At 41.5% G+C, this 22,802-nt stretch overlaps 1 protein-coding gene across 16 annotated transcripts in view; it reads right to left on the bottom strand.

Moving 5' to 3' along the window:
- Window positions 1–11,749, bottom strand: part of SORBS1 (sorbin and SH3 domain containing 1) — a 122,882-nt gene extending 111,133 nt beyond the window's left edge. For 5 of the 16 annotated variants that reach the window (XM_060769347.2, XM_060769348.2, XM_060769349.2 and 2 more), the window contains exon 1: window positions 11,333–11,747. The gene's annotated coding sequence lies outside the window, so the exon portion shown is untranslated. Of the gene's footprint in view, window positions 1–11,332 lie in introns of all 16 variants that reach the window. The other 11 variants (XM_060769339.2, XM_060769333.2, XM_067466920.1 and 8 more) reach the window with 6 other exon arrangements.
- Window positions 11,750–22,802: the final 11,053 nt, after the last annotated feature.

Here is a 22,802-nt window from a genome sequence, read left to right as displayed (position 1 = left end):
AAGCATAATTTTTGCAGATGTATTCACAACTATTCCTGACTCCTCAGCCAGTATTCCTAGTTATTTGTATAAGCCAAGAACATTATTGGTTCTGGCTGTACACTCACAGTAGGCCACACCCCTCAAAAGATCCTATCCAGATTCTCTAGCTGTACAAACTGAACAATATCACTGGACAAACAAGGGCTTCAACTGCACCCACTGGGCCTATAATAGAAGCTGGAACAGAGATTTTGCTACATACTGCTACAGCTCACCAAAACAAAAATACTTATGTCCACATGCCCAATAGGCTAATGAGATCCCAGCACGATCTTCAACACTGTCTTGACTGATTCACAATGGATGAATCCTGTACAAGTGGTACACCATAGAAATCCTTATCCCATCCCTAAAACATCCTATTTTCAGACATGGACACTGAGATTTGGGGGAACTTCTACACTGACACTATAATTCAACTTGGAAACAGTTTGAGAGAAACTGGATTTGTTGCATGGGTGGTCAGATTGCCATGCCTGGAACCGGTGTTAGGCCAGGAAGCTGATTAAATATACAGAATCTGGCCACAAATTGTTTTGCAGGTTTTTTTTTCCATTCCCTGCAAAGAAATGCAAGTTTACAGAATTCTAGAAAATATCCAGAATTGAGGCCATATATTGTTCTGCAGGAAAACAAATCCACAACTGGGAAGCTACTATGAAAAAAGGCATTATCACTTATGCTAGTCAACCAAGTAGGCAACCTTGCAACTAGGGTCTCTAAGGAAGATCTAAAACCATGGTCAAATTCATATGAGTTCAAGCAAACTACACCCACATTGTTTAGGACTTGTATGTCCCTTTTATTTGATTTTTGTTGTCATATGATTTGAAATCCTGATTCTGAGCCAAACAGCCACATTCTAGCCAACTTCAGTTGTTAGAAGCAAATCCACAAGTGTATATAATAATGGTATATTATGGTAGAACACATATAGTTTTTACCATAAGCTGCTAAGAAACAATCATAAGCTGATAAAAAGCAATCCTAGCTAAAGATATCAAGTGAGCTGCTCCAAACAATGCCAAATTATGGAATGTTAGAGGATAACAATACTGTCCAAGACAAGATGTACTCCTCCACCTAGAATAATTAGTCTCCACACCTTTATTTTATCTGGATTAAGCTTCTGCTTGTTTACCATTACCCATTTCAAAATTATTTCCAGATGTCTGTTCCAAAAATCCTAGCTACTATGGGAATTGAGAAAACAAGGGCAGGGTTGATTGTAATCTGGAAAGTGATAAAGTCATAACCAAAACCTCTGACTTCTCACAGCTATTAAACTACAAAAAAAAAAACCCAAAAAAACAAAACCCAAGATGGAATATTATAGGACACATATATGAAAAAATGCATTTTAATTATATAATCTGGAGTCATTCTGATAACATGTCCAAAAATCCAATCAGAAGGAAACGGTGGTAATATCATTAGAAGATACTGAACAATTCAAGAGATAAGAAATACAGGGAGTTCCAGAGTTACAAGCATCCGACTTGCAAATTACTCATGGTTAAGAACAAGGGTTAGACAAAAGAAAGTGAGAGAAATTCACCCAGGAGGATTTATTATGGCAAAAAAGTGTCTCTATTGAAGCTCTATCCTAAATCTTTATTTCCACAAAAAGCTCAAATTTTCAAAATCTTATTATCACAGGGATGAAAAGTGAGGTGAAATCTTTTGAACAGGGGCATAGACAATTAACCCTTCCCTGTGCTGTCCAAAGTTTATACACAGAGTTTCTATAAAGTCTCTTTAAATGTTAAAGAGCCTTTATGAGTAACATGTATGTAAATTTGCTGGAGTTGCACTTAAAAAATGTACTGTTCTGACTTACAAACAAATTCAACTTAAAAACAAATCTACAGAACCTATATTGTTCGTAACTTGGGGACTGCACCTTTCCTCACCATCTAGTTCTCAATTACACACCAATGAAATCAAGCAACTGCCAAAAGATTTCCATGGGTACAATCCCTCCCTACTCAGGAACATGTAGACTCCTTTTCTAACCTGGCTCCAGATAACTCAAACCACCCTAGAACCTCTCAGCAGAATAACCACAATACAGCTTGGTTCATACAATATACATTAAGTTTCCTTGATGAATGCAATATTCCTGCTTCTTGGCAGGGGGTTGGACTGGATGGCCCATGAGGTCTCTTCCAACTCTAGGATTCTATGATTCTATGAACGAAAGTTGTCAAAGTTGTATAATGCCATTTAGCTCTTCAACAATCATTGGGGTATTGGGTTATTATAGAAAGTTTTTGCTCTTAAAATGGTTCATATGATTGACCTGAAGCAATTCATCAAACTGTACTCAGAAATACTTTTTTTCTATTATTTGACCTGATTGCATAACTGAGAATTTACTGCAAAAGCAAAGAAAATCTCTATGTACTCATAATGTCAAAAAAAGTTTTTTTTTATTGTTAATCGCTTTCATGGGATTGTTCACTTGCATGGCTGTTAGTGTTTGCAAATATCATATAAGGATGTCCTTATAAAGAATGCACAGGCTTTGCATAACTATCACTTCTGAAATCCATGTGTAGTATTTAAACAACAGGACATGACTTCACCACATGTAAAAGACTTAATTGGAAGAAGGGGGAGAGCACTTAGAAAAACTTGAATAGTTGAAGAGCAACTGGATATTTTAGAATAATGGAAAACTACATTTCTTGTTTGAGAAAGAACAAGACAAGTTTTAAATTCTTTGAGATGTGCAGTAGATTTTAGAATAAAATCAAGACCACTTGAGAATTATAATTTCTGTCTGGAAGTTATCATGTCCATCTCCTAAAACAGGTTCTCTCATGGTAAACCCCTCTTGGATGGAACTCTCTTCCTTGGGGTGTGGTGGAAGCTCATTCTTTAGAGGCTTTTAAACAGAGGTTTGATAGCCATCGATCCAGGATGCTTTGATTGTGCTTTTTCTGCAGGGCAGGAGGTTGGACTATATAGTCTCTTCCATAATTCTATGAGACAGGAGCATGCCTGTCTAGCACCTTACTGCAGAAATCCTTTTTGGACATACTTTGAGCATGTTGATTTTACCATACATGCATAATAATAATAATAATAATAATAATAATAATAATAATAATAATAATAGAATAATAATAATTTTATTTCCTACCTGCTTCTCCCTATGGCTCATGGTAGGTTACAATATTGCTAAAACACACACAATCATCTAAAAACATTCTACAGAATACACATATTAAAACCTATATCTACAAAATACATATTAAAATACACAGAACAAACATTAAACATATGACGCAAGGTTAAAATAGGTCGAGATTCCTCCCAATTTGTGCTGTTCCCGTCTTTATAAATGCCTCACTTTTTTGTTTATATAAAAACTGTGCAACTTTGAGAATGTATAGATTCAAAGCTGAACACTTCTCAACTTTCGTATTTTGTCAGTTTCAAAACTCTGGTGATACAACCTTTAAATATAGTTATTTTTAAATAAACACCTTGCAATGTAAATACTGATGGTAATGTGTTCATGCAGCAATTGAAAGGTGTACTTCAAAGTTTGTTAGCTTTTGTAACGAGGTAAAAAGCACACACAAGTAGAAAGTTCTACAAAAAGTTCTTGCCTTGAAAGGAAACATTCAATTAACAAGGGAAATTACTTGTTGCAGGCAAGGACCATCACAGCCTTTATTTTAAACAAGAAAGCCATCAGGACAATCAGAAGGAGAAAGGGTTCAGCTTTTCTTTTGTGACTGGGAAGGACAGCCCACAGTTGAAGGAACATATCCTAAAACAAGTGGCTAAGGTAGATTTCTCTTACCACCTCATCAGGTGGGAAGATTATAGCATCCTGGGACACTTCCAAATGTCTGGAGGATGGGCTTGCTGCCCATCAAATGACGCAAGGGAGCTTCTTGTGGAAACCCCTCCTCCTATGAAAGCCCCTCCTACAACTGGAGGGAAAACTTTGCCAGGACTTTATGATGAGGTTGTTACTGAATTATAAAATGGGCTTTCTAAACATAATTGAATGTATGGTCAAAAGTCATAGGACGGTGGAATACCAATTTTATTATATATAACTTAGACAAAATTTGAAGCTTGGTTTGGGATGAGTTTAGGATGAGATCGCATGGTAAAATGTGTTTTCACTTTTGTCTAAGGCAGTGGTTCTCAACCTGTGGGTCCCCAGGTGTTTTGGCCTACAACTCCCAGAAATCTCAGCCATATTACCAGCTGGTAGGATTTCTGGGAATTGAAGGCCAAAACATCTGGGGACCCACAGGTTGAGAACCATTGGTCTAAGGGGTCTTCAACACAGTTTACACATTTGTGTGATAATCTCCCATACTTGGGATTTCAGTAGAACCCGAGGTCCTTCAGATATTTCAACTGCCTGCCATGCTGGCTAAGGTTTCTAGAAGGGTTAAATCCAAAACATGTGGAGGGCCACAGGTCTCACCCATTGTAAATACAAGGTGGGCCAAAAGTCACCAAGGGGGTCTGATGTATATTGATTCTACGGTATTGGATATCATCTACAAGATTTCCTTGTTTACACATAATGTAAAATTATTTCCTATGTACACTGTTTATGATGCTACAATATTATACATGTAAAACAAAAATAAAAGTGTTATTAAAAATTGAAACACCTTTGTGACTTTTGGCCCTGTATATAGATGTTAACAACACAATTCCCAGACATATTAATGCACCTATAGCGTGCTCGTCATGTGAAGAGTACACATTTGATGCTTGTGGCTCGGTATTTGCTGCCTGGTTTGAAAGTATTTTTAAAAGGTGTCTGCTATCTTCTTGATTTGACCATTCACCAACTACTATAGGGTGGCATAGAGAGCCTTAGTCAGCATTGCCACTGCTGACAAATGCTGTAATTGGCAGTTCAACAATCACTCAATTCCCATTCATGGACTATCATTTTACATCTTCCTTCAAAATATTTCATATTTCTAGATAATTTTGTTTTATTGTTGTTGTGAGCCTTCGAGTCATTTTCAACATGTGGAAAAATGAGGCTTTCTTGGAAAGATCTGTTTAAAATAGATTTGTCATTTCCTTCCTGAGGCAGAGAGTGCATGACTTCTTCAAGGTCACCCAGTGGGTTTCAGTGAAGATTTGAAACTTGGTTGACAGAGTTGTAGTCCAACACTTTACTACAACATGCTAGCACCATCTTAGAAACTCTACACTGATTTAAATTTGAAATTTGTTGTAAAAATTATTTTGATATCCAGATTTACAAGTCCTTAAAACATAGTTCTTCTGGCCAGTCCTTTAGCAACATGCTAATAAAGAAGTCAGGAAATAGTCTGAAAAAAGAGACCTTAATAACCATCAGCACACTTCAGTGTAAGCTACACTGCATGTTGAAATCAGCTCTGAAGAATGCAAACTGCTGTGCAGACACCCAAATCTGATATTCACATGCACATTCTGGTGGGGGAAATTTCAAAAACCCTGCATGCTGCAGATCCTGGAACCAGTTCAAGGCTGCACTTTCTTCTGTGATTGAAACCAACAATGGACATTGGAGATATGCCTAAGATCATCCATGATATTCTTGCGAACAACAACAACAACAAGTTTATTTCTTACCCACCTCTCCTCACGTAGTAAAATGTGAGCAAGACAATGCTACTGTTAGGTGGATTGGGAACTGGCTGACTGGCCAAATCCTATGGGTGCTCAACAATGGCTCCACCTCATCCTGGGGATAATTGGGCCGCAGGGTTCTCTCCTGGACCTACAGCTGTTCAACAGCTTTATCAATGACTTGGAGAGTTATAGTTCAACTTCATGATAGACTACAGATTCCCAAATTTGCAAATTAAAAAGGGTAGCTAGCTAATACTCCAGAGGACAGGAACAAAATCCAAAATGATCTTAACATATTGGAGAGCCGAACTCAAAGTAACAAGAAGGGTAAGTTTGCGATACTATACTTAGGCAAAAATAAAATTGGAGAAATATAGAGTGGTTGAGACTAGGGAGTGATAGCAATATATGTGAAAGGGATCTAAGAGTTTTATTAGGCAACAGCAGCATGATGGTAAGCTCAAGCTGAGCATAAAAGTGTTGTGTGGCAGTTTAAAAAGTCAATGTAATTCTAGGCTGCTTCAATCGAAGTCTAGTGTCAAGAAAAAAAAAAGATTGAGGGAAGCCCTACTGTACTGTGTTTTGGTTGGACCACAACTGGAATTCTGGGTCCAGCTCTGGGCACCACAATTCAAGAAGGATATTGACAAGCTAGGTATCCAGAGAAAGATACCAAAATGAACAAAGGTTTGGAAACCAAGCCCTAGGAGGCGAAACTTAGGGAACTGGATATGTTTAGTCTGCAGAAGAGAAGGTAGAGGGGGGACATGATCGCCCAGCTAAATTTTTTGAAATAACATTATATTGAGGAGGGGGCTAACCTGTTTTCTACTGCTCTAGAGACTAGGTAATGAAGAAATGGGTTCAAACTACTGGAAGAGAAATTCCACTTGAATATTAAGAAGTACTTCCTAACAGTAAAGGCTGTTCGACAGTGGAATATGCTGCCTGGGGAGTATGGCAGAGTCTCCTTTGCAGGTTTTTAAGCAGAGACTAAGTGGCCATCTCTTGGGAATTGATTGAATTTTTCTGCATGGCAGTGGGTTGGACTGGATGAGTCTTCCAACTCTTCTTAATTTTATGAAATAATTGTTGAAATACTTTTTTTTATGTCAGTAGCCACTTGAGAAACTGAGAGAATTGGCCGTCTGCAAGGACGTTGCCCAGGGGACGCCCGGATGATTTACTATCCTGTGGGAGGCTTCTCTCATGTCTCTGCATGGGATGCTGGAGCTGACAGACAGGAGCTCATCCAGCTCCCTAGATTTGGTCAGCAGTTCAGTCGGCACAAGGGTTCAAGCCATTGAGCTACTGGGGGCACCAAGAAGGTGAAAACCATTTATTTATACTGGCCGCCTTTGATAATTAAGCCTGAAGCTTCATGCAAGTTATTCAAAACAAGGGTTTAAACCCATTGCGCCTGCAGGGGTTCTCACTGAAATACCTAACTCTTGCTGGCTTTGCTTTTAACACAGATACTCAAATAGATTCCATACATGTGTTCTTGTGACAAGGACAGATTGTCATATTCCCCCAGAATATGAATATGCTAGTAAAAACAATACATATGTTTCACGATAAAAATTGTTCTGGCGACACATTTACTGCCTGCCTTCAAATGCCCCATAAGTCAAAGTTAAATACATTCCATATTTATTAAGGGATATCTGCATACCATATTCCATGTCTTTAGGCAGTGTGGAGCCCCCAGTGGTGCAGCGGGTTAAACCGCTGAGTTACTGAACTTGCTGACCAAAAGGTCGGTGGTTTGAATCCGGGGAGTGGAATGAGCTCCCACTGTCAGCCCCAGATTCTGCCAACATAGCGGTTCGAAAACATGAAAATATGAGTAGATCAATAGGTACCACTTTGGCAGGAAGGTAATGGCACTCCATGCAGTCAAGCAGGCCACATGACCTTAGAGGCGCCTATGGACAGGCTCTTCCGGCTTAGAAATGGAGATGAGCACCACCCCCAGAATCAGACACAACTAGACAATGTCAATGGAAAACCTTTACCTTTAGGCAGTGTGGAAGTTTCATTTTGATGTGCACAAGAGCAAACCCAAGAAACTACATACCAGAAATTAGCAAAGTGTTGAAATTTAACAGCAAGTCCTTAGTATTTTTTAGCTTCCCCCCATCCAATCTCCCTCCCCAAGTTACAGGCATTCACAGACTACTTACCTGTCACTAACTGGCAAATTATCTACTCTATTGTCTAATTTTCTTAATAGGCGTAATCTTATCCTAGTCATTTAACCAAAATCTCACTTTATCTCAGGGTGGTTTAGATGTGCTATTAGTCTAGTACATATAACTAACAAATCATTTCCACATAGCCTTGAACAAATTATCTTTTATGTCTCCTCTCTCTAATCTTACTTTGTACTTTTGCAGATAAAACTATGGCCTGTTTATCCAATTCTGTATTGACAAATTCTCTATTTTTCCCATGCTTTTTCTATCTCCATCCTTACAGCACATACCAGAAATACGGTGATATAAGGTCTTTGTTTGGTAGATTATTATTTTAGGATTTTAGGTGATGGCATAGCAAAATTACAGAAAAGTCAGCAATTGTATATATTACGATAGAAAACAATCTTTACTAACAAAACATGAAAATGAGGGAGAGGTTTTAGGATTAACCAAAAATTCTCAGTTGGATGGGATATTTCTACTAAGTATCAACATTTTACATAATTTCCCTATAGATCTATCACTAAACAACAGCAATCTTCAACACCTTTCTGATACACAGCATTTAAAACCTCCAAATAATTCCAAAAGAGGCACATAGTAGAATCTACTGAATGAAATCGATTGAGTCAAAAGAGCCCTTAAGTCTGTATCACATTATTATGTGGAAAAAAAGAGACAAGGAATGAGCAGAATAAACTCTATGAACAGAACAAACTGCAGGAAGCAGAAATGTAAATGAATAGCCTAGAATCCAAAGGTATACATCACCCACAACATGAAAGAAGACAAAACCATCTTTGTCAAATAAACGATTTGGTCAAGCCCTTAACATTTCCAAAACCACACATAAGGTTTCCTGAGAAAGGAATATGTACAATAGACCTACAGCAACTTTGCTTCATTTAATAAGACGGAAACCATCTTGAGTAGAGAAGCACAACAGCAAGTTCCAGTGCCACACAGACAAGAAATGGTTTTATTTTCTGCTGAGCAGGAGCTAACCTTGACTGAATTCATGAAAGCTCGCTATTTTGTTTTCTCTCATTCAAGATTAAATACACAGCACAACCCCCCCCCCCCCCGGACCCATATTGGCAGGCGATACATTCCAAGATACCAGAAACCATGGGTTACAGTGAATCCTGTATTGTGACTATACTTGGGCAAGAAGCACACCACAGAATGACACTGGAGGACATGGAGAGGCCCACAAACACTTCCGGCTGGAGGGGGAGGGGGTAGAGGAGTACGTTTTTTTTGGATTGTGTATATAATAAAGTCAAAGTAAAAAAAAACAACAGTCAAGTGTTTATATTTTATTTTGTCAAAGGCTTTTATGGTCAGAATCACTCAAGGATGCCAGCCACAGATGTGGGTGAAACATCAGGAGAAAATCCTGCTAGAAAAATGGCCCTATTTACATTTTGTGTGCAAATTAATAAACCCCAGATAAAGCAATCCCTGGGAATGTTCCCGTGACCTTTGATCAGTCAACACATAGGGAGGTAGACACAGTTTTACAAAGGCGGTCTCATGCCTAGGCCCCTTTCACACAGCTGTATAAAATCCATATTGAACTGGATTATATGGCAGTGTGGACTCAGATGACCCAGTTCAAAATGGATATTGTGGATTATCTGCCTTGATATTCTGGGTAATATGGCTGTGTGGAAAGGTCCCGAGTGACCTTTGATTGATGAACACCTGGGGCCCTTCCACACATCCCTATATCCCAGAATATCAAGGCAGAAAATTCCACATTGTCTGAGTATGGACTCAGCAAACCCAATTCAAAGCAGAGATTGTGGGATTTTCTGCCTTGATATTCTGGGTTATAGGGATGTGTGGGAGGGCCCCTGGAATACCTGCTTCCACATTGCAGGTCCTTCCACATAGCCAGAAGATCAAGGCAGAAATCCCACAATATCTGAGTGTGGACTCAAATAATCCAGTTCAGAGCAGATATTGTGGGAATTTCTGCCTTGATATTCTGGGATATAGGGATGTGTGGAAGGGCCCCTGGAATATCTGAGTCCATATTGTGGGTCCTTCCACACAGCCAAAAGATAATTCCACAATATCTGATTTGAACTGGATTATCTGAGTTCACACTGTCATATATTCCAGCTCAAAGCAGAAAATGTGGGATTTTATTCAGCTGTGAGGAAGGGGCTCAAAGGAGCCATACATAGTTTTACAAAGGCAGTGTCTTGCCTAGTGAGATATCATTCAATCTCCCCCAAAGGGCCCTTCCACACAGCCTGTATTCTAGAATAGGTAAAAGTAAAGATTGTCCCCTGACAGTAAGTCCAATCATGTCTGACTCTGGGGTGTGGTGCTCATTGCAATTTCTAAGCCGAAGAGCCAGCGTTGTCCATAGACACCTCCAAGGTCATGACTGCATGGGGAGCCGTTACCTTCCTGCCGGTGCAGTACCTATTGATCTACTCACATTTGCATCCACACTCAAATAATGTGGGATTTTCTGCCTTGGTATTCTGGGATATTGGGATGTGTGGAAGGGCCCCTGGTTCAAAGCACATATTGTGGGATTTTCTGCCTTGATATCCTGGGATATAGTGCTGTGCGGTAGGGCCCTAGGTTATCTGAATCCACACTCAAACAATGTGGGATTTTCTGCCTTGGTATTCTGGGATATTGGGCTGTGTAGAAGGGCGCCCGGTTCAAAGCACATATTGTGGGATTTTCTGCCTCGATATCCTGGGATATAGGGCTGTGTGGAAGGGCCCAAAGTGGTCCATTATTCTGCTGACTCCTGGACCTGCTGAAAAATTGCCTGGCTGAAGCACTAGGCCACTTTGGCGCTCCTTCCTTCCACTCACAAGAAGGCTTATCAGAGCGGATGGGGCCCTGGAAATGTCATTCTCTGCAGGCGAGGAGGGACAGCGGCAAGAACTGTCCCTGGGACCTGGCAGGAGGAGATGCTGCCCCCCCTTTCCAGATCTAGAGACACGCTTTATCCGCTCAGGCTTTCAACCTCTCCATCAACTACAGTCCGTGGCGCTTCTCCCCGACCCTCTGCATCCTATTTTCCCGGTCGCGAGCCACCAAAGGCCCCAAAATGGACTCCCATCATCAGCTGATTCCTGCTGTGTGTGCAGTCAAGAGGACTCCTGTCACCAACAAGCGAATGAGCACCTCAGAGGCCAACTGCAATAGTCTATATATCTCAAGGATTACGGTTGCTTGGCGAGAAACCAAACGCAGAGGTGCGAAATGGCATTTGTTGTGATGGCAGCGAGGCTGCGGACCACCGGCCTTCCGAGAGAGCCAGGGCAGAGCGCGCGCGCCAGAGAGGAGCGCGAGACGGGAGCGCGAGGAGGGGAGAGCGCGAGACGGGAGCGCGCGCGGCCCCCCTCCCTTTCCCTCCCTCCCCCCATCCCCTCATAAACGGATTCCACCCTCGACGAGGCCTGGTGGTTCCCAAGCGAAAGGCCCCGCTCTCTTACCTGAGGCGTTAGCAGCAGCAGCGGCGGCGGCCCTCTCTCCGGCTTCCACGCTGGACAATAAACCGCCTCGTATCAATGTTTCCCCGCTGTGTTTTGCCTCCGGCGACAAGAAAAGCCCTCTCTGCGTGACTGACTTCAGAGCGACGCCAGTTGGAGGGCCAATGGGCGGCGGCGGCGCCTCCCCCTCATTAACATGCCTCGCGCGGGAGAGGAGGAGGAGGAGGAGGAAGAAGAAATGGAGGAAGAGGAGGAGGAGGAGAAGGGAAACCGAGCCTGCCTGCCTGCCTCCCGTTTGGCTTCTCCCTCCCTGAGCTTCCTTCCAGAGGCTTCCCACGCTGGCCACCGGCTGAAGGAGGAGAGAACGAGAGGAAGAGATCCAGGTCTGTGCCTCCTTCTTTCCTTTGATGCCACCAGCTACCTCGTCACACTAGAGGACGAATCCACTTTAAATCCGATTTCTGCCTCCTGCAGAATTCTGGGGTTTGTAGTTTAGGGAGGAGCCTTTAACAGCCCCACTGGGGCTGTTAAAGGCTCCTCCCTAAACTACAAACCCCAGAATTCTGCAGGAGGCAGCAACCGGATTTAAAGTGGATTCGTCCTCTAGTCTAGTGTGATGAGGCTGCTGCAGGGCTCCTTAAACATCCTCCACCCGTGATGCCAGGTATAGTATACTAATCAAACATTTGCAAGGCTTGCTAAAGAGGCGGATTTTGCTTTTTTGTGTGGCCTTCATTTTAAAAAATTATGGAATAACCATATTGGGAACATTGTAACTGGAGTCTTGGGATTTATTTTTTCCATGTCAGAAGCAACTTGAGAAACTGCAAGTTGCTTCTGGTGTGAGAGAATTGGCTGTCTGCAAGAACATTGCTCAGGGGATGCCCAGATGATTGATGTGTTACCATCCTGTATGAAGGAGCCCCCGGTGGCACAGTGGGCTAAACCCCTGTGCCGGCAGGACTGAAGACTGACAGGTCGCAGGTTCGAATCCTGGAAGAGGCCGATGACCTCCCTCTACCAGCTCCAGCTCCTCATGCGGGGACATGAGAGAAGCCTCTCACAAGGATGATAAAACATCAAATCATTCGGGCGTTCCCTGGGCAACGTCCTTGCAGACAGCCAATTCTCTCACACCATAAACGACTTGCGGTTTCTCAAGTCTCTCCTGACACAACAAAAAACAAAAAAATCCTGTATGAAGCTTCTCTTATGTCCCCTCATGGGGAGCTGGAGCTGACAGAGGGAGCTCACCCTGCTTCCCAGATTCGAACCGCCAACCTGTCAGTCAACCAGTCCTGCCAGCACAAGGGTTTAACCCATCGCGCCACTAGGAGCTCCATAACTGGAGGTGCGCCCTTACCAACAGTGCTACGGATTTTGAAGAGGCAGGAATAGTTGGGATGGTCATCCATTAAATGGAAAACTGCATGCTGGTGAACAACAAAAGAGACTGAAAGATCCAGCCTCCCTTCTGGAAATCCATGTTCTCATTGTAACCTTAGAAAATATGGAATAGAGTAGTGGTCCTCAACCTGTGGGTTCCCAGGTGTTTTGGCCTGCAACTCCCAGAAATCACTGCCAGTTTACTAGCTGTTAGGATTTCTGGGAGTTAAAGGCCAAAACATCTGGGGACCGACAGGTTGAGAACCACTGGAATAAACACAAAGAACTGTGAACCTGAGCATGTCAACTGGAAGTCAGCTATTACCAATAGTTCTATGGATTTTAAAGAGGCTCAAATAGAGGACAAAAGGGAGAAACATGCCAAGAGGAAGGAATGTCAAGCAAACCCTTGTTGAGACAGCCTTCTATCTGGAAATCGATGCCCTCATTGTGACAGACCATGCAGATCCAGAATAGGACCAACCACCAAGACTTTGCCCTTGGAAAACAGTCACACTCAGCCAGGAGTGATAGCCTATGATAAATTCTGTAGACAAAGTCTTTATTTTTGTGCACTGTAAACACTACGCAGTCCAATTTTTTGTGACCCTGACAGGGACCCCCATTTCAGGTCACAACCCATAGACAGCTACCTTTCCAGAAAAGTTGATACCTACGCTGAAATACAACACGGTCTGAGCTCTGTGAGTGCAGTATCTTTTCAAATGAAGTGTTCAAGGATTAGGGTGTTCGTAGGGACACCAAGATGTTTGTTTATAAAGATATTGTCCCTGCAACTCTGTTGTACAACTGTGAAATGTATGTCCTCACTTAGAAAAACCCAGCAGATCCAGAATAGGTCTGTACAGTCATTTGCAGACCCACCACTAGGATTCTACACTTGGAAGAGAATCAGAGTCGGCTGAAAGTGATAGCCAATGATGATGACGATGACGAGGATTATAGTGGTTGTGATGCCTGTGAAATGTGGACTGTCTACTAACATCACTCTACCCTTCTGGAACAATTCCATCAGCGTTGCCTCCAAAAAAATCCTGCAAATCTCTTGGGAAGATAGGCACAGTTTGCCAGCATTCTGGAAGAAGTAAAGACCACCAGCATTGAAGCAGTGATCCTTCATCGTCAACTTTGCTGGACTGGCCAAATTATCCAAATGCCCAATCATCATCTCCCAAAACAGTTACTATACTCTCAGCTGAAGAACAGAAAACAGAATGTTGGTGGAAAGCGAAAAAGATTTAAAACTAACCTTTAAAAATGCGGAATAAACAAAGAGCTGGAAATCTGAGCATTGTAACTGGAGGTCAGCTGTTAGCAAGAGTACTATGGATTTTGAAGAGGCTCAGATAGAGGGTAAAAGGGAGAAACATGCCAAGAGGAAAGAACGTCAAGCAAATTCTTGTTGGGACAGCATTCCATCTGGAAATGGATGTCCTCACTGTGGCAAACCATTCTGAATAGGACCCACCAACAAGATTCTGCCCTTGGAAAACAGTCATACTCAACCATGAATGATAGCCTACAATAAATTCTGAGTACAAATTCTTTATTTCACCCTACTTTAACTGTCTCCATCTTTGCAGTATGTACTAGGAATACTATGAGGTAAATAAATAATATTCAAACTAATAACATATGAACAGCCCAGAGGTAGAGTGATTGGGGCTTTATTTTATAGCTGCACACTAATCTTTGTTGGTGATACAAGTTCAGAGTTCCAAATCCTAATCAACATGGCCACGCCAAAAGATTTCAAGAGTCAAGGCAGCAACAAGAATTCAAATTCCAGGATCAATAAAGCCAACAAGTCACAAATAGCGAAGTCCAAGCTTGGAAGCAAAAATCCAAATGAAGAGACCAAGGTACAGTTCCAAAGTCAACAAATCCAAAGAGTCCAGAAACAGGACTACAGACTTGAAAGCATTTTATTCTATGTTCTCAGTTTTTGCTTGGGAAGAGCCTATTTCCCTATTCCTCTGCTAATCACACAGATCTACTGTTAGCAGCATGCTCACATCTGAATTGTTAAAAGGGACAGAACTCTTAACCCCTCATCAGCCTGCCCTGATGTACTGTCCTCTGCTTGCTCCTCCTGCAATAACTAAGGTAGGCTGGGAAGACTGGTAGGAGCTCCTGGTCTCCAATTCCAGTACTGTCCTTTTTACAAACCCTTGTCCTCACTGTCAGAGGGGCTCAGGACACCTGTGTTCCTTCATGGCAGGAGGTTGGGCTGATACCTCTATGATCTCTTCCAGCCTATGATTCTCTTATTTTAATATACCACAGCTGTTGCAGATGACTGCATAAGCTCCCTTACCATCCATTTTTAGCAAATCAGAACTATGGGCTTTCCTCTCAAAGCCCACATGCAAAACACCAGTTGTCTCTCCTAGAGATTATCTCCCTGCTTCTTGCTGATAGCACAGGTGATCCTTTCTGATTGCAGCAGACTGGATAAGCAACAGCCAGGCACTAGTATAGGGCTCTGTAGCCAAACTAGCAGCTTGAGGACAAGCCATCCCCTTCCCTTGTGAAGATGGCAGTGTCTGGACAAGGGATTTGACTGAAACAGATTTGATTCAGCTGTCTAGACTGCTATTATGCAACTGGATACTTTGGAGTATCCTACAAACCTTGTAGTATCCACTGACATTGCTTAGTGGGGCAAAATCCGATTAAGGCAGTGGTTCTCATCTCGAAGTTTAAGATCTTCTGGGGAGGCCCTGCTCTCGACCCCGCCACTATCACAAGGGAGGTTGGCGGGGACGAGAAGCAGGGCCTTCTCAGTGGTGGCCCCTCACCTGTGGAACTCACTCCCTGGGGAGATTAGATCAGCGACTTCCCTTCTGGCGTTCCGGAAAAAATTGAAGACCTGGATATGGGACCAAGCTTTTGGACATTCTGGCAGCTAAAGTAAAGATCTGACGATAAACAAGGACAGATGGAATGGAATGGATATACGGAACTCTGAACACTGAGCATGAGATTGTTTTGCTATTTCATTATGTATTGATGTTTTTAATTTGTTAACTGTTTGAATTGCTTCTCTGTATTGTTTGTTAATTGATTCAGGCATTGAATTATGCCTTCGTCTGTAAGCCGCCCTGAGTCCCCCTTGGGATGAGAAGGGCGGGGTAGAAGTAATTGAAATAAATGAAATAAATAAATAAATTCTCACATGTAGGTCCCCAGATGTTTTGACCTACAACTTCCAGAAAGCCCAGCCAGTTTACCAGCTGTTAAGATTTCTGGGAGTTGAAGGCCAAAACATCTGGGGACCCACAGTCTTAGAACCACTGGATTAAGACCTGAAAACCAGAAATACTCCCAGGAATTTTCTGTGTATCATCAGGCAATACTACAGTCGGAAACAATATTTGTCTTTAACCCCATGTACCCCAAATTTCAATCATTTGGGGTCCTTCCACACAGCCCTGTATCCCAGAATATCAAGGCAGAAAATCCCACAGTATCTGCGTTGGAACTGGTTTATCTGAATCCACACTGAGATATTGTGAGATTTTCTGCCTTGATATTCTGGAATATAGGGCTGTGTGGAAGGGCTCTTACTCTACTTCATTCTCTGCAAACCTCCCAACAAGCTTTGTAGCTAAACATAAACTGGATTATATGGCAGTGTGGACTCAGATAACCCAGTTCAAAGCAGATATTGTGGTTTATCTGCCTTGATATTCTGGGTTATATGGCTGTGTGAAAGGCCCAGAATTGATTGTGTACATAAGCCCTGCTTCAGCACGTGTAAGTTAAACCTTTACACAGAGATCTGAAGAGAGCTTTATAACACTGGCTGAAGGCAGATACAGAGTTTCTGTGACTGGAAACCTGTCTTATGGTGGTTGTCCATCATGGGAGCTAGGTAACAGCCAGCTGAATAAGATTACAAGACCTTCTTGAAACCTTTACAGTTAACAAATATCTATGCTGCTGCTGGATGTTTTGGGAGAGTTGGTGCTTCCGTATATGTGTCCACATCTGGCAAATACTCAAACAAAATATATAGGTACCTGCAACCTAGTCAGTTACTTCCATCCCATCACAATTTAGTACAGGTGGGTTGGTGGGAATGTATGATCATGTTGGTTAGGGCTCTGAGGGGCTGCAGTGTCTCCATCCCTGACAAGCAGAGCACAAGACAGAGCTATGCAATCAGAGATCAGTTGGTTTTCAATTTCATTCCCATTTCATTCTGTGAAACAATATAAATGAGCTGAAATCTGGAACACAGCTGGCATGATGCAAACTTTGCTCCTTGCTCTGAATGCCGTCATAATGAACATATTTTGCTCGTAATTACTTGACTATCCAGACTCCTTCTGACTATAAAGGTCACAAGGAAACACCCCCATGACTTTCAAAAAGCAAATGCAATTTAAAAAGCATGTTTCATACTGAAAACATATTGATCAACTATATTTTCTAGTACATAAAAGCTGTGCTTTTTGAAGCAGAAATGTTAACAGTCGGACTGGAAGTTACTATCTTCTGAAGCATATTAAACATTCAACTAATCCACAGGCCATTGAAAGTATTTAGAGACCATGCAACCCAACTATTGTGTCTGTATATGTTGCCAGGGCTTCTAATCCCACCAGATCTCTGACATGAAGCACTCTTGCTACAATGGCTCATTTGGATAAATGACAACCCTAATTTATGCTTGGGAACATGATGGAACAGCTGAGTTTATTCTTATCAAGCTTGTGTCCTTTGTCATGAACTATCACCGTTCAGGGGAAGTGTCCTGTGCGGGACGAGGGAGCAGGATGTCCCTTACACCTCATTATGAGGACATTTTGAAGGCAGTAACACTTTTTCTTCACCAGTACACGAGGCAAATTAGAGTTCTACTCCCATTTGGAGCTCCAAAATATAAGCCATCTCAGACTGGATACTCTTCAGTACCTGGTAGATTTCTCCTCAATCTCCATTAGTGGAAAAGTGACTCTGCAATCTTCTCAAGGATTTACTCCTGACATCTGCTTCCATTATACCTAAAGCAATTCCAACAATTCCCCTAATTTTGGCATATTTCATGACATTTATAATGGGAATCTGCAGCTGTAGTAGACCACTAATGTTAAAAGGAGAGCCACAAAATGAAATGGAAACCATCATACATTTCTCTTTTCTTCTTGCCTGCCAATGGACATATAGATGGAATTATCTTGTATTTCTAGTTTACCATTCAATACAACTCTTTCAGATATCATTTTGTTGTCCACTGTGGGAAAGAAGACTCCACATAGATGCACAATTCTTCAGATCCAGCGGTGTCTTCTTATGTTTTCATTTTCAGAACAAAGCTTCAGAATCAGTTTTAAAGTGAATTATGCACATGATAATCTAATCCAGTCATCCTCAAACTGTGGGCCTCCAGCTCCAACTCCCAGAAGCCCTAACAAGCTTGTTCAATTGTCAGGAATTGAAGGCCCAAACAGTTAAAGGCCCAAACAGCTGGAGGGCCACAGTTTGAGGATGTCTGATCTAATCCATAGTTTCACTTCATTTTTCTTTAAAAGGTATCTAATTGGGTTGCTGTGAGTTTTCTGGGCTGTATGGCCATGTTCCAGAAGCATTTTCTCCTGACACTTCGTCACTTGCCTAGTTTTTGACAGACCTCACAACCTCTGAGGATGCCTGCCATAAATTTGGGTGAAACATCAGAAGAGAATGGTTCTGCAACATGGCCACACAGCCTGGAAAACAGTGATTCCGGCCATGAAAGCCTTCAACAACACAGGGATCTAATTACTGATATTAACATTAATATTTCTTTAGCAACCTTTTGTCTTAGCCAAATAAATTATGTTCATTATATCAAGGTTGCAACTTCTTGTATCTTACTTTGCCATACTTCTGGACAGGATGTTTTATGATTCATCAGTTTTCAGTGACTGTGACTGATTTAATGAAGAGAATATATCTGGCCATGTATCTTAAATGATTTCAGTAAAATGTGTTTTTAATCTTTTTCTAAACAGAAGTGACCTGAAATTCAATTTAGGGTTGGCAGCATTATGGAAAAGGCCTCACTTTCCCTCCCTCCTTCCTTCTTACTCATACATACACACAGCAAAGCAAGGTCGTATGCCTTGCTTTTGAAGCGACTTGACTCCTGTGAGAAGCTTCAAGGATTTTTAATACCTTTTTGGGAGCAAAGCATATTTTAGCAGGAAGTCTGGAGCAGGTATCTGAGGGGTCCCACTTTAGTGCCTGCTACTGGGAATAACCCAATATCAGGCACCTATCTGATAAAGGTAGCCACTTAGACCTATGACAGAATCTAAAAAGTCTGATAGGGATGATGAGACAAAAGAGCTAACAGTGGATCAGATCTGAAGAGCAGCAAGCCAGGGAAAGTTGTTATGCCTTCTGCCATGGGGAAAACCAAGGTCTGGCATAACCTTAAGAAAAGTGATTGATAAGAAGAGTGAATAAATGGAGTGCAAAGCTGTAAGAATACCTAAGAATTTGGACCAATTGATTCATTACCCCATATAAGATTATGAGAACATACCACAAGACTGGGGAGGAAGGTGACAGGGAAACTGAAGACCTAGCCCTGAATCAGCTCAAAACAATAACAAGCCAGAGTGGTTGTACTCTCAGCAGCAGGGCTGCATGACAGTAGTGTTCCTAGGTAATACACCATACTCTGTATTTGAACATTGTTGCCACTGCAGAGCCTTATTAAAAGCCAGGAGTCAGGCTGACTTGAGTTATTAATAGCCTGGAAACATATAGGGTAATTAAACTGTAATCAAAAGTATTATGACCCATAATTATGATTAACTCCGCCCCACAAACGGCACATGGCAGACAAGCAGCAGTATCAGGCAGTTGGTCTACACAAGAAATGATAGCACCAGTGTTACACTTAATAATGGAAGGCTGATGAGATAGCACAGCTTAATTTCATAGAATCCAACCAGTTGTAAATAAGAGCAGAAAATTACTGTCAGTACTATGTGGCAGCAATATGGAAGGAAAGCTATTATTCATGCTAAAAGAGGCTTCTGTCTTTATCCTGCCCTATGGAACTTAAATGTCGCAACTGCAAAGCAACATCATGCTTCCCTGAACCATTCTAATGTCTAGCTAAGTTAAACTAAGCTGGTGTTAAAGCACCAATTGAATTGCATGCAAGAAAGGGGCATCATTCTAAAAAAATAACAGATGTGGTAGAACAAATATACCCACGACAAATCTGTATATGATAACCTGGCTGTGAGACACACAACCTCATAAAATCAACTTGAAATGATGATCACTGTAAATAATTTTAAAATATCCAATCTCTTGTCACCCAGTGCTGAACATCATTATCCATTAAGGAACTGTTATGTATTATCACAGATGTTGTTTCTATTAATATGCCTTAATAATGGCAATCTTAGAGTGTCCCATTAATTGCCAAGAAAGGGAACACCAGAGACTTAAACATAATTTCATTTTAACAATTATCATTGCAATTCTCAGTTCTGAGAAAAGCCAGGGTAAAACTGAACATATTACTATCACTACTAAAAGTAATAGTAATAAGAATACAGCCAAGTAAATTACTGCAACCGTGATATTCTGTATATGTGCAAAACTAAGTAAAACCTTCAGACTCTGAATGAGGGCATAGAAAAGCATGAGCACAAAAGTGCTGCCACTCGCGCCTAGCTGTATACAAGATTCCTTACATAAAATTCAGTTTGGAGATGATGGTGTGAGCAAAAACCTCTGACATAATTGTGTCAGTTCTTTCATCAGGAATACAATCTTCACCAATTAGAATAAGTTACTGGCCTTCCACAGAAGCCCTGGCTGGGACCAAAACTACTTGGTTTCCAAGAGCAGGTCAGATTTGATGCCTTTTAAAGAAGAAATCTCTAGTATGCTAATATATTTGTAATGGTTTCAATGGTTTATTTTTAACAGTTCAATGTTTAACCGTATTTTAGTGTTTGTATGTTTTTATGTTTAAAACTGTATATTGTATTGCTTTTAGTGTTAGCTGCTTTTGGGTCTCTTTTTAGAGAGAGATAAACAAAATAACAATAATAGCAATGTCTAAAACAACCACTAGGTTTAGTTTAGAAAACTTTTACTGCTGCCAATTTTTTCAGGACATCAGCATTGAGCTAAGGAAACCCCATTTGTGGTTGGTATTGTGTGATTTCAATCACCACTGAGCCATGGGTTTGTGAGTCCAGCATGTCATGCAGTCAGGGTCCAATGAGACATGTGTGAAGGCAAGAACAAAAACATTTTAATCTCAATAGCCAAAGAGGATATCATCAGAGCTAGTGCTCAAAGTACTGGCATAAAGCATTGGAAATACAGAGCACAGTTGTTTACTTTGACAGCTGTTCAGAATGCCCACACCAGCTGCTCATTGGCTGAAAGCAGACCCAGCTAGGATCCAGGCTCTCATTCGTGAGGAGCCCTGTGCAGCAGCTTCCATGATTGGTCCTCCTGGTGGCGGGAAATTCAAGGAGCTGTCATTTTCTTGTTTGAAGCGTGAGTCTGTTTAAAAGTGTACTTCTGTAAGGGGCACAGATGTCAGGAATGTTTTGACGTCAAATGCAAATAAATTAATGATTGACTTAATGTCTAGTCCAGGTGAGTACAAAGGGATAGTCCAGAGAACACAAAACATGATTAGAAGTAATCATCTGTTCAATGGGCTGGGCTAGACTTGCTTGTAATGCATGCACTGATGCCTAGCAGTGAATAAATCCTGATCTTATCAGTGGAAACCAGAAAAAAACCACAATGACTGTAGGAAGTTTCTCAATGATGTGAGAGTTTATCAATAGAGAGAAGTTTTAGTTCATGAGTACAGAAGAAACTGAAGCAATGGGACCAGGGTGTGGTTGGAATACATGCATACATTAAGCTGCTTTTCCTGATCTCCAATCCATTGTGAAAGGATTTGTTAGACTGGAATACACATGTCCAGGGGCTAGGTAGTTTTCCAAAGCTGGTTTGATTAACACAGTCATGGGGAGGAAGGAGACGCAGCAGGCTTGGCTTTATCAAAATGGCAAAACTTAGGGAGACAATCTACTGGTATTGCAAGAACGCCTGGAAAAGATATTTAATATAAAGTCATTCATAATGTTCTAGAAGGCCCAATATGAGGCAAAAACACACCCCTGAAGACCCTGGACTGGAATTCATCAGTCAATGAAGCAATCAATGTATTAAAATGTGTTTTAAAATGGAAGGTAATGACAAAAATCATTTGTAGGACCGCCTGTGCCATTTTCTGAAGGTGAGAGTGATTTGAGGTCAAAAGATTGTGACATGCTCATGGCAACAATTTACAAATTTATTTAAAAGGGGATTGCTTGAATCTTTCTCTGAGGCCGAGAGTATGACTCGAGACACAGAGAATGTGACCCACTCAAGACAAGAGTTTATTAAGAATTATTACAAAGGGGGGGGGATTATCTGCACCTCCCCCTGCAGCCTAGTGAATTAAGGGTGAGAGAGTATGACTCGTTCAAAGTAACTATTTAATGGGTTGTTGTAGGTTTTTCAGGCTGTATGTCCTGAAAAACTATCTCTCCTGCTGTTTTGCCTGCATCTATGGCAAGCATCCTCAGAGGTTTGAAGGCTGAGTGAGGAGACAAGCTTTGCTTATTGCAGCCATCCAAAAAGCCATTGTGCCCTACTGGGAAAATTCATGCCAAAATTATCATAGGCAGGAAAAGGTAAAATTATAAGACAAAAGCATATGAACTGAAACCTTCTCATCTAGTAGAAGAGAAATAGAGAGGGAGCAAGGAAGAAAAAGCCTAGTGCAGCTGCAGTTCAGCCCATTCCACAGTCCACCGTCACCCCATAAGCACAACAAACCAGTTCTGTCAAAGGATTCATACAAATCACAGCCAGTGATCCTGTGGAGCCATGCAGCAGTCCTCCTGATCCAGCGTTAGAAAGAGTAGAAAGAGAGCCAGAGAAGAGCAGCCAGGGCCCATAAAACCTCTGGCCTATCCTCTCCATGTGACCCACCTTGGAAGGCACACACAGCAGGCAGTTTAACCCTGGA

The sequence above is a fragment of the Anolis sagrei genome, chromosome 3 (assembly GCF_037176765.1).
Source record: "Anolis sagrei isolate rAnoSag1 chromosome 3, rAnoSag1.mat, whole genome shotgun sequence".
In the NCBI taxonomy this organism is placed as follows: domain Eukaryota; kingdom Metazoa; phylum Chordata; class Lepidosauria; order Squamata; family Dactyloidae; genus Anolis; species Anolis sagrei.
Note: the sequence above shows the minus strand (reverse complement) of the source record. Positions and strands in the feature narration are given on the sequence as shown.